The sequence below is a fragment of the Oryctolagus cuniculus genome, chromosome 1 (assembly GCF_964237555.1).
Source record: "Oryctolagus cuniculus chromosome 1, mOryCun1.1, whole genome shotgun sequence".
NCBI lineage: Eukaryota > Metazoa > Chordata > Mammalia > Lagomorpha > Leporidae > Oryctolagus > Oryctolagus cuniculus.
Window position 1 is genome coordinate 163,553,442 of NC_091432.1, and position 14,138 is coordinate 163,567,579.

The 14,138-nt window shown below is 39.8% G+C and overlaps 1 protein-coding gene across 14 annotated transcripts in view; it reads left to right on the plus strand.

Moving 5' to 3' along the window:
* LOC138844174 (uncharacterized) overlaps positions 1–14,138 on the plus strand; it is a 411,900-nt gene that overhangs the window by 292,904 nt on the left and 104,858 nt on the right. For 13 of the 14 annotated variants that reach the window (XR_011379722.1, XR_011379723.1, XM_070051340.1 and 10 more), the window contains one exon: positions 6,580–6,667. The gene's annotated coding sequence lies outside the window, so the exon portion shown is untranslated. Of the gene's footprint in view, positions 1–6,579; positions 6,668–11,300; positions 11,487–14,138 lie in introns of all 14 variants that reach the window. The other variant, XM_070051329.1, reaches the window with a different exon arrangement.

Genomic DNA, 14,138 nt, shown 5'->3' on the forward strand with positions numbered 1-14,138 from the left:
GAAGTGGAGTGGCCAGGACTTGAACTAGCACTCATAGGGGATGGCAGTGTCACAGGCTGTGGCTTTACCCACTACGACACATTGCTGGCCCTGTTGATTTTATGTTTAAAAGACCTTCAAAATAATGGTATATCTTTATAATAGTCTAAGGTAATTAATGACGTGAAACAATATTTTACTATGCTTAAATAGTACTGGCTATTGAAAGAGTTATCTCATTTAAGCACCTTTCGCTTCTCAAAATGTGTAGTTGTTCTGAGGATAAAATGAGAAATTACATGTGAACTGTCCAACACAGTACATCCTAAGTAATTAGTAGTTCATTATTTCTTTAAATTATAGAGGGCTTTACTTCATACATTCAGTAAATGCAGGGATTCAGGTGTGATCATTCTGTTGTTTTTTTTTTTAAGATTTATTTATTTGAAAGGTATAGTTACATACACATACATAACACACATACACACACAGGGAAGGAGAGATCTTATCTTTGCTGATTCACTCTCCATTTGGCAGGTTGTAGCTACGGTCTCCAATGTGGTGGGTGGCAGGGGCTCAAGCACTTGTGTCATCTTCCCAGAAACATTAGCAGCAAGCTAGATGAGAAGTGGAACAGTTGGTATTTTAATTGGTGCCCATATAAGACGCCAGTATCTGAAGTGGTGGCTTAATCTGCTATGCCACAAGGCTGGCCCCATCATTCTGTGTGTGTGTGTTTTAAGATTTTATTTATTTATTTTGAGAGGCAGAATTAAGACACATTGGGAGAGACAGAGAAAGATCTTGTGTCTGCTGGTTCACTTCCCAAATGGCCAGAACAGCTGGAGCTGGACCAATCTAAAGCTAGGAGCAAGGAGCTTTCTCTAGGTCTCCCATGTGATTGCAGATTCTCAAGCACCTGGAATATCTTTCTATGTATACACCTTTTCTCTAGTAACTGGCCCCAGCCTTAATCCCTGATGTTGGGGATGTCTGGGAAACTACCATTCATGACCCATTTCCCCAGTCACAGAAGATTGGATGAGGAATGATTATACAACACAAATTGGGTCAGTTGTAATATCTTTTGGGTCACTAAAAAAGATTGAATGTTGTATTTTTCCCCAAAACTCTAAGGCAAGTATTTGAGTAAAGTATTTTGAGAAGAGATCTCAAGAAATATCTGTAGGGGAGTGGAAAAACAGTACAAGGAAGAGAAAGATGCTAAAAAATGCTGATTCATCAAGCGAGTGTCTACTTGGGAACTAAAAGTTACTCTAGTAATAGAACTCAGAAAATATGTGTCTCAGTAATAGAGTATGTGTCTAGTAGTATGTGTCTAGTAGTAGAACTCAGAGGAATATGTGTCTGAGTTATTCCATCCTAAGGGGCAAGAGGGCAAAGGGGTTTATACATCATTTGGGGTTGATTGTTGCTTAAGGACTCCTCCCAAGGAGGAGTCCTTAATACTCACATGTATTTCCTGTGGGAAGAGCAGGCCAATCCCCATAGATAACACCAGGGCAAAGGGTGGCAGATGCCTGAATAGCAAATTGAGTAACAGTGTGGATGTTTTCATGGCCAAGAGGATCTAAGGAGAACATTGATAAGAGCTTGATCAGAGCTTGATAAGAAAAACAATTTCCTTTTAGGGGATGAACCATTTAAACAGAGAAGCTGGGGTCAAAGTTTAGGCCCACAGTAGGCTAATGAATTAGAATAGAATGCTAGTCTTCAGATAGAACATGAAGAACATAGAAGGTATACAGACAAATACAAAAGAGAAGAAAGGTAGGCATTTGGTGCAGCAAAGATGTCACTTGGGATGCCTGTATCCCATATAGGAGTGCCTGGGTTCAAGTTCCAGTTCTGCTCCCAATTCTACTTCCTGCTAATGCATAGGCTTGCAGATAGCATGCCAAGGCTGAAGTGTGGGGGATCTGGATTGAGTTCCTGGCTACTGGATTCGGCCTGGACCCACCCCAGCTATTGGAGGCATTTGAGAAGTGAAACAGGGATTGAGAGATCTCTGTCTGCATTTAAAATAAATGAACATTTAGGTAAGTTAATTTTTTTAAAATAGAAAGGGAAGAAGAGAAGGCTTGTGGTCTCTGGAGTAGGATGCAGGTGAACTCTGTCAGTGAAGATGTTACTGGAGAAGCTAGGATTCTTGTCTTCGTGTGAGAAAGAATTCAGGCATAAGACAGAGAGTAGTGGAAAGCAAAATAGCAAGGTTTATTAGGGTAGGGAAATCTGTAAGAACAGATGGGCACCTCTCCAGACAGAACCTGAGGGAGAGTGCCCAGTTGCTCAGACTGGGGGAGAGTGAAGTTACATGGTTGAATGGAGAGAATACACCTGGGCAGGCCAGGCGGGTGGCTCAGCAGAGAGGCAGAGGGCTGAGTGCACAGTCTGGTTGAGGCCAGTGGTTTTTAAGGGGATGAGTTTTGCCTTCCCCTCTTCTTTTCCTGGTAACAAAGGACTTTTTGGATGTAAATACTAAAAATTCCTTTCTGAGTTTTCCCCCTGAAGTTATCAGACAGGAGGAAGCCTGGCTGGCATTGCCCCGGTTAGAGGAAGGATGGGCAGGACCCCCTGAAAGATCAGGATCCGGGCAGGATGTTTGAAATGCAGATACTTGGCTGTACCTGGAAGGTTGTCAGGTAGAAGGGCAGGGCAGGATGTTTCAAGTACAGATACTGGGCTCCACCTGGAAGGTTATCAGGATGACTTTGAGACGCAGATGCTGGACCTAGATGTCAACTCCTTAGGCCTTTGTCACACACACACATAAGCTCATTTCTGACTTCCTACCTAACAAAGACACCAGCTCACCTAGGACTTGTCTGTGTTTCCTTCTGCTATTTCTATACTATATGAAAATAGCTGGGCCATATCTCTGTTAGTTTTTCCAACCTAAATGTGAAACATTCCTAAAATGTTGCAGAATGTATTTTTCAGAAATGGCCACAACAGTATTTTCAGATTTGCTTACTCTTTCAGAATGTTAACCCCTCTGTCACTTGCCATCAGAAAGGAATCCCCCTTCATTCCCCCTGAGATTGATTACACAGGGCTTGGTGGCTGCTGAAGGAAATATGATAAAGGAGCGGCTGCATGATTTCTGATTCCAGGTCATAAAGGGTGTCTCTGCTGCAGGCTTTCTTTCTGGGCACACTTACCCTCGGAGTCCAGCTACCATGTTATGAGGAAGCCCTGAACATGTGGGTCAGTCACTTGCAAGCATTGTAATTCAGAGCTCAGTGGAGGACTCAGCCAACAGCCACCATCAACTGCAGGTGTGTGAATGACTGAGCACGGAGATGGTTCCAAGCCCTAGATTTTGAACTGTCCCTGTTGATACCAGGTAAAGTAGCAATGAGCCATCCTCCATGAAACTCACCCAAATTGCAAATCTAAAGGAAAGATGCAATGTTTTTTTTTTTTAATTATTATATTAAGTCACTAAGTTTTAACTACATGGCCCTGAATAACCAGAACTTAAAATGAGATAACAAATGTGGATTTGCATAAAGTTTTTCAAGTTGTTCAGGATAGTATAAATGCATACTTAGGCAATAATCTGTTTACTGACAATGCAAGTTAAAACTCCTTTTTCTACCACAGAGCATCAGCACTATTAGAGCAGTTTTTGGGTAGATTTGTCACAGTTCTCCCTTGCTGATAGCACCAAACCTTGATCAGCAAGTTCGTACTTGCAACCTACTGTGTCTTCCTACCCCATTACCATTATACTCTGGACTCTGTGACTCAGGCAAACCTGCAGCTTTCATTGTACCTACCAGTTGCTGAGCAACAGTTTTGTCAGCAGTTGTGTATATCGTGCATTGTTTTGCTAAATTTTGTCAACATTCTGAGATACAGATATTGACTGTCACTTATGGGTGAAGAACCAGATATTCAAGCTTCAGTCCATTGGGATCAGAGAAGGTTTATGGTATGATTTTTATTTTTTTTTTTTTTAATTTGCTGAGACTTGCTTTATGGCCTAGTATATGGTCTATCCTAGAGAAAGTTCCTTGTACTGTTGAAAAGAATGTGTATTCTGCCACTGTGGGGTGAAAAGTTTTGTAGATATCACTTAGGTCCGTTTGGTCCATAGTGTCCATTAGCTCTGTTGTTTCTTCGTTGATTTTATGTCTGATTGATCTTTACAGTGATGATAGTGGGGTATTGAAGTCCCCCATTGCTATAGTATTTATATCTGTTAATTGTGCTTTTAGTTAGCCAGGTGCTCTGTAGTTGGATACATATGCATTTATTATTGTCATGTTTTTCTGTTATATTAATCACTAATCATTGCATAGTGTCCTTCTTTGTCTCTTTTAACAGTCTTTGTGTTAAAATCCATTTCTCTGATATTAGGATGGCTACACCAGCCCTTTTTCTTTCCCTGTTAGCATGGAGTATCTTTTTTCCATTGTTTCTTTCTTTCTTTCTTTCTTTCTTTCTTTCTTTCTTTCTTTCTTTCTTTCTTTCTTTCTTTCTTTCTTTCTTTCTTTCTTTTAAAGGATTATTTATTATTTGAAAGTCAGAGTTACACAGAGAAGCAGAGGCAGAGAGAGAGAAAAAGGTCTTCCATCCACTGGTTCACTTCCCAATTGGCCACAATGGCCAGAGCTGTGCCTTTCCAAAGCCAGGAGCCAGGAGCTTCTTCTGGGTCTCTCACGCGGGTGCAGGGGCCCAAAGACTTGGGACACCTTCCACTGCTTTCCCAGGCCATAGCAGAGTGCTGGATCGGAAGTGGAGCAGCTGGGTCTGGAACCGGCACACATATGGGATGCCAGCACTGCAGACGGTGGCTTTACCCACTGCATCACAGCTCTGGCCCCTCCCTTCATTTCATTTGTTTTGAATAGTTTGAGAATTGGAATAGTTCTACTTTAAAGGTTTTGTAGAATTTAACAGTGAAACTTTCTGGTCTTGGGCTTTTCTTTATTGGGAGGGTCATTATTACTTATTCATCTGCATCTTGATGTTTTTGTCTATAAAGACTTTCTGTGTTATCATGACTCAGTTTTGGTGGATTGTAAGTTTTCATAAGCCTATCCATTTCTTTTAGTATTTCCAATTTGTTGGCATATAGCTATTTGTAGTAATTCCTGAGAATCTTTTTATTTCTTTGGTATCCATTGTAACATCTGCTTTTTCATCTCTGATTTTATTAACTTGGGTGTTCTCCCTTTTGTGTTTTTTTGGGTCAATGGTACATCAGTTTTATTTATTAATTCATTTACTTTTTCAAAAAAAATCAGCTCTTCATTTCACTGATCTTTTGTATTGGTTTTTATTTGTTTCATTTTTGTTTATTTCTTCTTTGTTTCTGTTTTTTCTTTCCTCCTGCTAATTTGGGGTTTGGTTTGTTCTTGTTTTTCTAAGTCCTTTAGATACATTGTTAGATCATTTATTTGATGAATTTCCAATTTATTTATGTAGGCACTAATTGCAGTAAACTTCCCTCTTAATACTGCTTTTGCTATATCCTTTAAGTTTTGATATGTTGTGTTGTTATCTTCATTCATTTCCAGGAATTTTTTTTTATTTCTTCTATGATCCACTGTTCATTCAGGAGCATGTTGTTCGGTCTCCATGTGTTTGCATATGTTGTAGAGATTCTTGAGTTGTTAATTTCCAGCTTCATTCATTGTGGTCAGAAAAGATACTTTGTATAAATTCATTTTGTAATATGTTGAGCCTTGCTATATGTCCATCCTTGAGAAAGTTCCATGCATTGATGAGAAGAATATGTATTCTGAGGCTTTGGGATGAAATGTTCTGTACATATTAGTTTGATTCATTTGGTTAATATTGTAGGTTAGCTCTGCAGTTTCGGTGTTGATTTTTTGTCTAGTTGATCTGTCCATTAATGAATGTGGGGTGTTGAAGTCCCTCATTATTGCTGTATTGGAATGTATGTTTCCCTTGAGATCTAGTAACATTTGTTTTAAATAGCCAGGTGTACTGGCATTGGGTGCATATACGTTTACTCTAGTCATATCTTACTTATTCATTACGTAATGCCCTTCTTTGTCTCTTTTGATAGTCTTTGTGTTAAAGTCCATTTTGTCTGATATTAAGATGGCTACATATGCTCATTCTTGCTTTCCAGTAGCATGGAGTATCTTTTTACAATCTTTCACTTTAATTCTGCATGTATCTTTTTTGGAGAGATGTGTTTCTTGTAGGTAGCAAACAGATGGGTCTTGTTTTTTTTTTATCTATTCAGCCAATCTGTATCTTTTAACTGGAGAATTTAGGCCGTTTACATTTAAGGGTATTATTGATAAGTGATGACTTGGTTCTACAATTTTTTCATAAGAATTCCTATTATCTGCTTTGGATATCCTTTGTACTTTTATTAGGAGACTTTCTGTGTTCACATTCTTTCATTATGGTGACTATCATTCTCTGTTTCTTTCTGTGGCATATCCTTAAGAATCAATTGTAAGGCTGAATGAGTGGTGAAAACTTCTTTCAGTTTCTCTTTGGGAAGGTCTTTATTCCACCTTCATTTATAAGTGAGAACTTTGTTAGGTACAGTATTCTGAGTTGACTCATTTTTTGTTTGTTTTCTTTTAGGACTTGGACTATGTCTCTCTATTCTCTCCTAACCTATAAGGTTACAGTTAAGAAGTCACCTGTTAGTCTAATTGGGGATCTTCTGAAGGTAAGCTTATGTTTCTCTTGTGCATGTTTTATATTCCTTTGTTTATGTTTTACTGTTGCAAGGTAGACCATAATATATTGTGGTGAAGATCTTTTTAATCATGTATATTATGAATGCTTCCTGTACTTGGATGTCCCTAACTTTTTCCAAATTAGAGGACTTTCTGCTACTGTTTCATAGAATAGGCATTCTATTGTTTCTTTCCATACCTTCAGGAACTCCTAAGATATGTATGTTTGGTTGTTTGATAGTATCCAGTAAATCTCAAGCAGTATTTTCGGTTTTTCTATTTTTTCTTCTATTTTTGTCTAAATGAGATAATTCCAAGGGTTTGAAATGGCAGGATTTCAATCTTTTTAAATTGTGAAGTAGAATTTCATTGTGTTGTTAATCACATTTTCATCATTCATTCACCTGAATATGGACATCTTGGTTGATTCCATATTCAGGCTATTGTCAACAGTGCTGCAATAAACACAGTGGAGCAAGTATCACTTTGATATAGTTGTTTCATGTATTTTGGATTTATACCTGATGTTTGAATGCTGGATCATTTGGCAAGACCCATTTCAGATTTTAAAAAAATCTTCACTGCCTAGCATTGTGATGTAGAGTGGATTAAGCTTCTGCTTTTGACATCAACATAAACTGGAGGGCCATTTCCAGCCCTGGTTGCTCTATTTCCATCCAGTTCCCTTCTCATGTGCCTGGGAAGGCAACCGAGTGTGGTCCAAGAATTTGAGCTCCTATGGCCGGTGCTGCGGCTCACTAGGCTAATCCTCCGCCTATGGTGCCAGCACTCTGGGTTCTAGTCCTGGTTGGGGTGCCAGTTCTGTCTCGGTTGCTCCTCTTCCAGTCTAGCTCTCTGCTGTGGCCTAGGAAGGCAGTGGAGGATGGCCCAAGTGCTTGGGCCCTGCACCCGCATGGGAGACCAGGAGGAAACACCTGGCTCCTGGCTTCGGATTGGCTGCAGTGCACCAGCCGTAGTGGCCATTTTGGGGGTGAACCAACAGAAAAAGGAAGACCTTTCTCTCTGTCTCTCTCTTTCTCTCTCACTCACTGTCTAACTCTGCCTGTCAAAAAGAAAGAAAGAAAGAAAGAAAGAAAGAAAGAAAGAAAGAAAGAAAGAAAGAAAGAAAGAAAGAAAGAAAGAAAGAAAGAAGGAAAGAAAGAAAGAAAGAAGGAAAGAAAGAAAGAAAGAGAAAGAAAGAAAGAAAAGAATTTGAGCTCCTGTCACCCATGTGGGAGACTCAAATGGAGCTCTGGGCTATGGCCTGGCCAGCCCTAGCTATTGCAGCCATTTGGGGAGTGAATCAGCAGATGGAAGGAAGAACTCTTTATCTCTGTCTCTCCCTTTCTCTGTGTCACTTTGCTTATGAAATAAGTAAAATAAAAATTAAAATAAATCTCCATACTGTTTTCCATAATGGCTGATCTAATTTACATTCCCTCCAACAGTATATAAGATTTCCCTTGTTGTATTTTTTCTTTGTTTTGTTCCAGTACTATTGGTTGAACTCTGTAAGTAACACACAATTATTCTTAGGTGTTTAAATTTTAACTGAAAAGTGATCCCTGTTAAATATAACAGTGGGAATAAGAGAGGGAGGAGATGTACAATTTGGGACATGCTCAATCGGACTTGCCCAAAATTGGAGTTAGAATCGTGCCAGGGGATCCCAATACAATCCCATCAAGGTGGCATGTACCAATGCCATCTCACTAGTCCAAGTGATCAATTTCAGTTCATAGTCAGTCACACTGATAGGTCTAAGAGTCAAAGGGATCACACAAACAAGACTAGTGTCTGCTAATACTAACTGATAGAATCAAAAAGGGAGAGAACGCTCCATCATGGGAAGCAGGATACACAGCAGACTCATAGAATGGCAGATATCCTAAATAGCACTCTGGCCTCAGAATCAGCCCTCGAGGAATTCGGATCTGGCTGAAGAGCCCATGAGAGTATTTTAGGCATGGAAAGCCAAGACACTATGGAAAAGAAAAATAAAAGAAGACCTAAATGAAAGATCCCTGCGAGTGAGATCCCAGTGGAAAGAACGGGCCATCAAAGAAGGAGGTACCTTTCTCTGAAGGGAGGAGAGAACTTCCACTTTGACTATAACCCTGTCAGAATAAGATCAAAGTTGGCAAACTCAAAAGGCTTCCATAGCCTTGGCAACTCATGACTAGAGCCTAGGGAGATTACTGACGCCATAAACAAGAGTGTCAAATTGTTAAGTCAACAACAGGAGTCACTGTGACTTACTTCTCATGTGGGACCTGTCCTTAATGTGTTGTCCAATGTGAAGTAATGCTATAACTAATACTGAAGCAGTATTTTACACTTTGTTTTTCTGTGTGGGTGCAAACTGATGAAATCTTTACTTAATATATACAAAATCGATCTTCTGTATATAAAGAGAATTGAAAATGAATCTTGATGTGAATGGAATGGGAGAGGGTGCGGGAGATGGGAGGGGTGCCAATGGGAGGGAAATTATGGGGGGGGAGCCATTGTAATCCATTAACTGTTCTTTGGAAATTTATATTTACTAAATAAAAAATAAATAAAAAAAAGATTTCCCTTCCCTCTATATCCTTGCCAGCATTTGTTGCTCTCTGTGTTTTAGATAATAGCCATTCTAACAGGGGGTGTAGTGATATATCCTTGTGGATTGGATTTGTACTTTTCCAGTGGCTAGTGATAAATCAGTTTTTCATATATTTATTGGCCATTTGTGTTTCTTCTTTTGAGAACTGTCTATTCAGATATCTTACCCATTTCCTAACTGTATTGTTGTTTTATTGTTGAGTTTTTTGAGTTACTGAAAATTTCTTTACATTAATTTTTTCTCAGATAAATGACTTGCAAATAGTTTCTCCCATTCTGTCAGATGTCACTTTATTTTATTGATTATTTCTTTCACTGAGCAAAAGCTTCTGAGTTTTGCATAATCCTATTTTTCTAGTGATGCTTTTGTTGCCTGAACTTTGAGGGTCTTCTCCAAAAATCATTGCCTTCACAGATGTCTTGAAGTGTCTCATCTATGTTTTCTTCCAGCAGTTTCATAGCTTCAGACCTTATAATTAGGTCTTTGATACCTGTTGAATTGATTTTTGTGGAATATCTTTCAGCTGGACTTGTGCATTGTTTTCTCATGAATATATTAAGGTCATAGTTTTTCTGAAAAAAATACATCCAACGTAAATATGTGTTACTTTAAAAAGTTTGTGGAAAACTGGAAAGAAAAGAAGTTTACTTGTATGCAAAAAATTTGATAATCCATGTATATTTTTTGAATATCTATTTTCCATGGAATTTTTAAAGACACCTTGTATCCATGGATTTCAAATCCTTTTTGCAGTCAAATAACACTATCTTTTCAGACCATTTTCCACGGATATTTTGAAATTCTCTCATATCTCATTGCCTTTCTCATTTCATCTTAGCTTGAGCATGTTACTTACCTTTGATGGTGGTTTTCCATGATCATTTGACTGAGGTGGTGTTTACCCGGTTTTTTCACTCTGAAGTTATTTTATCCTTTCCATACTTTGCTGTTAGAAGAGTGTCACTAAGACCAGCCTCAAGGGGAGAGGATTTGAGGCCACATCCTATAGAGAGGAGTGTGATTAATTAATTGCTATATGTAGCAATGAGAAAGACAGTTTCATTCATACTACTGGCCCTGGAGCCACATGATCAGTGGGTCTCTGACTTGTAGAAATATTTCTGGGCATTTAAACCCTGAGTCATCCACATATCTGCTGTGTTATGGGAAATGTTTACCCTAGAACAACACTCACTCTTGTTACCTGATTGGTAGTCAAATTGTAACACATTCAAACATTCTCTGTTCACCCCTACAGGAAAGGGCTCAGCTTCATATTTACCTGTTAAATTCTGAAATCTGTGTGTTTGATAAAAAGCCTATAGAACATTTTTTTCATGTATATAGCACTTTTCTCTGAAGGAAGATAATGTCTTTTTTAAAATAATTTTTTAATTTATGTTATGTGAACAAATTTCATGTATTTCATATATACATATTTAAGAGCATAGTGATACTTTCTACCCTCCCCTACCTCCTATCCATGCTCCCAATGTCCTCCTCCTTCCTTTCTTATTCCTCCTTTTAATGTTTACAATGACATACTTTCATTTTCTTTTCTATCCATAAGATTAACTCCCCCAATAAGTAAAGTGTTCAGCAGATCACAAGAAGAAAAAAACACTGTTCCTCAACAGTAGAGACAAGGGCTGTAATAATAATCAGTTTTCAAAATGTCAGTTTTGCTCATATCATTACATTTTTTGTACTCTCTTAGTTACCACAGATCAGAGAAAACATCTTTCTTACCTAAAAAATTTTCCTGGAACCTATAAAGTAATATTATTATAAATTATAAAATTTATAAATGTATGAGAATAAAATGTCCTGTATGTATTGTATATGACATATTAATATATAAAATTTATGAATATAAAATTGTAAGTATTTTAAACTGGTAATTCCTATTGATTAAGTACCTTCCATGTATTCAGCACTATCATTGCTATTTTATAGTCTGTATTTTTAATACTTGTAAAAATATTTATGAGGGAAGTATTATGCCTTTCATTTTACAGTAAAAGAAAGCTGATGTTTAGTCACAGGAAACATGCTCCCTAAGAAGACATGGTGACTACTAGGGCTGGCATTTGTACTTAGGATTCTTTGATCATGGATTTTGAACCTGGCAAATGATTTCAAGTTGACTGATTAAAACTAGGTTGGAAAAAAAAAAACTCACAGTATTTGAAGATGAGATAACAGTAAGTATTTCAAAAAATTATGAACAATCACATATGATTGAAGAAGACAGGTGTTAGGCTGTGCTTGGGTAACTAGGAATTGCCACTTCTAATCAATCAAAAGAATAACTGTGGCACTCAGGTTGATGTGTGAAAACAGCAGCTCCATTATGAATTCTCTGAGGCCAGAGTCCCAGTTTTACTCCTTCCTGCAATCATGGATGGGTAATGGTGTTCAATTTTATACCCCTTATGTACCCCCGTACAAAATGATTGCTGTCTCATGGGGAATCAGGAAATAAGTGAAAAGGGTCCTAAAATAGCTACAGAGATCACAGAACAAAAAATGCAAAATGAGATTATAGCATTGAAGTTCACGTATAATAGCAAAGGATAGTATAGAGATAAAATATAAAAGGAACAGATTAAAGATCAGTGTGTATATGTGAGTGTCTATGTGTGAGAGGGAGAGAGAGAGAGAATGTGAGAATAAGTATCTCTGCAAACTGCAAAGCAATATTTCATCTCTATTTCATTTCTAGAAGTCAGTTGAATTTTTGTTTCATACCCAAAGTGAAGGTCCACCAGGAGCTTTTCTTTGCTAATTATTTGGAGTTATTCCCATACTGAGTCATGTTGAGATGCCCAGTGATCTTGATCTTGATCTCCCTACTGCGGTCCTCCTGGAAATACCCAGTGTATCAGCAACATGTCCTTGCATCAGGATCATCTGCTTCTAGACCTTGTGTGAGAAATAGATGTCATCACAAGCTCAATTGCTTCCAATTCAAATGACCTGGACCATTTAACTATAAGGGCTTGCATTGGTATTTTTGTTACTATTATGAAATACGTGAGACTGGGTCAATTTATAAAAAGAGGATGATTTAGATCACAGTGTGGCAGGCTGAAAGTGCTAGTGGATGATGGGAACTCGTGAATGCAGAAGAGATCACGTTTGGAACCGGGAAGCCAGAGGGTCATTTATGGGCTGGGTTTACTCTTCCAGCTTACTCCAGTGAAGATCAGGGGCCCCATGAGCTACCTTAATCCCTTCTAGAGACTTCTCATGACCTAAGCATCTCTCACAAGGTCCCACTCTTTTTTTTTAAGAGTTATTTATTTATTTGAAAGGCAGAGTTACAGAGAGGTAGAGGCAAAGAGAGATCTTCCATCTGCTGGTTCAGTCCCCAGATGGCTGTAATGGCCAGAGCTGTGCCTATCTGAAGCCAGGAGCCAGGAGCTTCTTCCAGGTCTCCCACCTGGGTGCAGGGACCCAAAGACTTGGACCATCTTCAGTATACTGCTATCCGAGGCCATAGCAGGGAGCTGGATGGGAAGCAGAGCAGCCAAGACTTGAATAGGTGTGCATATGGGATGCCAGCACTGGAGGCAGCAGCTTTACCTGCTATGCTGTAATGCCAGCCCTGATCCAACTCTTAACACTACCACACTGGGGACCAGGATGCCAACACATAAATCCTTGAGGGCCATACTCACACCATATGCAAACAGCAGAGCTAGAAAACCGTAATAGTCTTGTTCTACGGAAGTGGAAACCTCAGCTCTGAGAGAGACTGATGGGCAATTGAAGCTCAAGGCCTTGTGATCTGACCTGTCCTGGGTTGTAGTTTCATTGGGAAACATCCAGGGGCATGAGGGCTGCAAGCCTAGCACATGCCTATCCTATCAGAGAAATCCCAGTTGGCATTCAAAATTGAGCTTTGTAGATACCCAGGTGCTTCTTTCCCTTTCTCCTTGTTTACTTAGTTTAATATTTCAGCCGCCATCTACCAAGGATATACTTCTTTTGCAGGGTGGCAGGGTGTACTCTGCAAGTTGTTCTGACTGTTGCTCAAGCAAAAGTGAATGAGCCATGCATGTTGACAGCCACCTTGTCGCTCCCCCTCTTCGTGGAGGAACGACACAGGACCCTGCACTGTTCTTTCGTCTGCTCGGCCCTCCCCGGGTTTGCTGCTGGTTCTTCCCGGGTTGGCTACTATCCCTTCCACCTCCGTGGAAGGGCAGTTCCCCCTGGCCGCATTCCCCACTTCCGCAGGGGAGCGGCACACTGCCGGCCGGCTTTCTCGGGGGCTGCACGGGTTCCCTTAGATGTTCCCCATAGATGTTCCTGGTGCATGCCGTCTCTCTCCTCCTTTATAGTCCTCCTCCGCCAATCCCAACTCGGCTGCCCACACGCCGAGTACGCTGCTCTCCAATCAGGAGCAAGTCCTACAGTTAATTGGTTGAACTGGAGGCAGCTGTGCGGAAGCTGTTTACTTCTCTCCCAGCGCCATATTGTGGGAGAGCAGATGCATAGAATAAGTCTTAATTCCAGTAACTTAGTCCAATCCGGATTGCTCCCCACAGATCCCCCTTTCTTTTTATTTTTTGGCGTTGATACGCGCCTGTCTTCGGTGTCCCGCGGCACACACTCTGCTCTACTTGCTAGAGTTGCCACAGGCTCTTACAAGTCCTATCAATCAGGCAAACCGAATCCGGGTCCTCTCTTCGCCATGTTGTGAGGAGGTTTTTAGGCGCTGATGCGTGCCTGTGTTCGGTGACCTGCGGCTCACACTCTGGTCGAGCCGCCTGCTGGCGCTTACCGCCTTAATTAGGCAGACCGAATCCAAGCCTTCTCATTGCCTTTTTGTGGGGAGGCCTTACTGATGT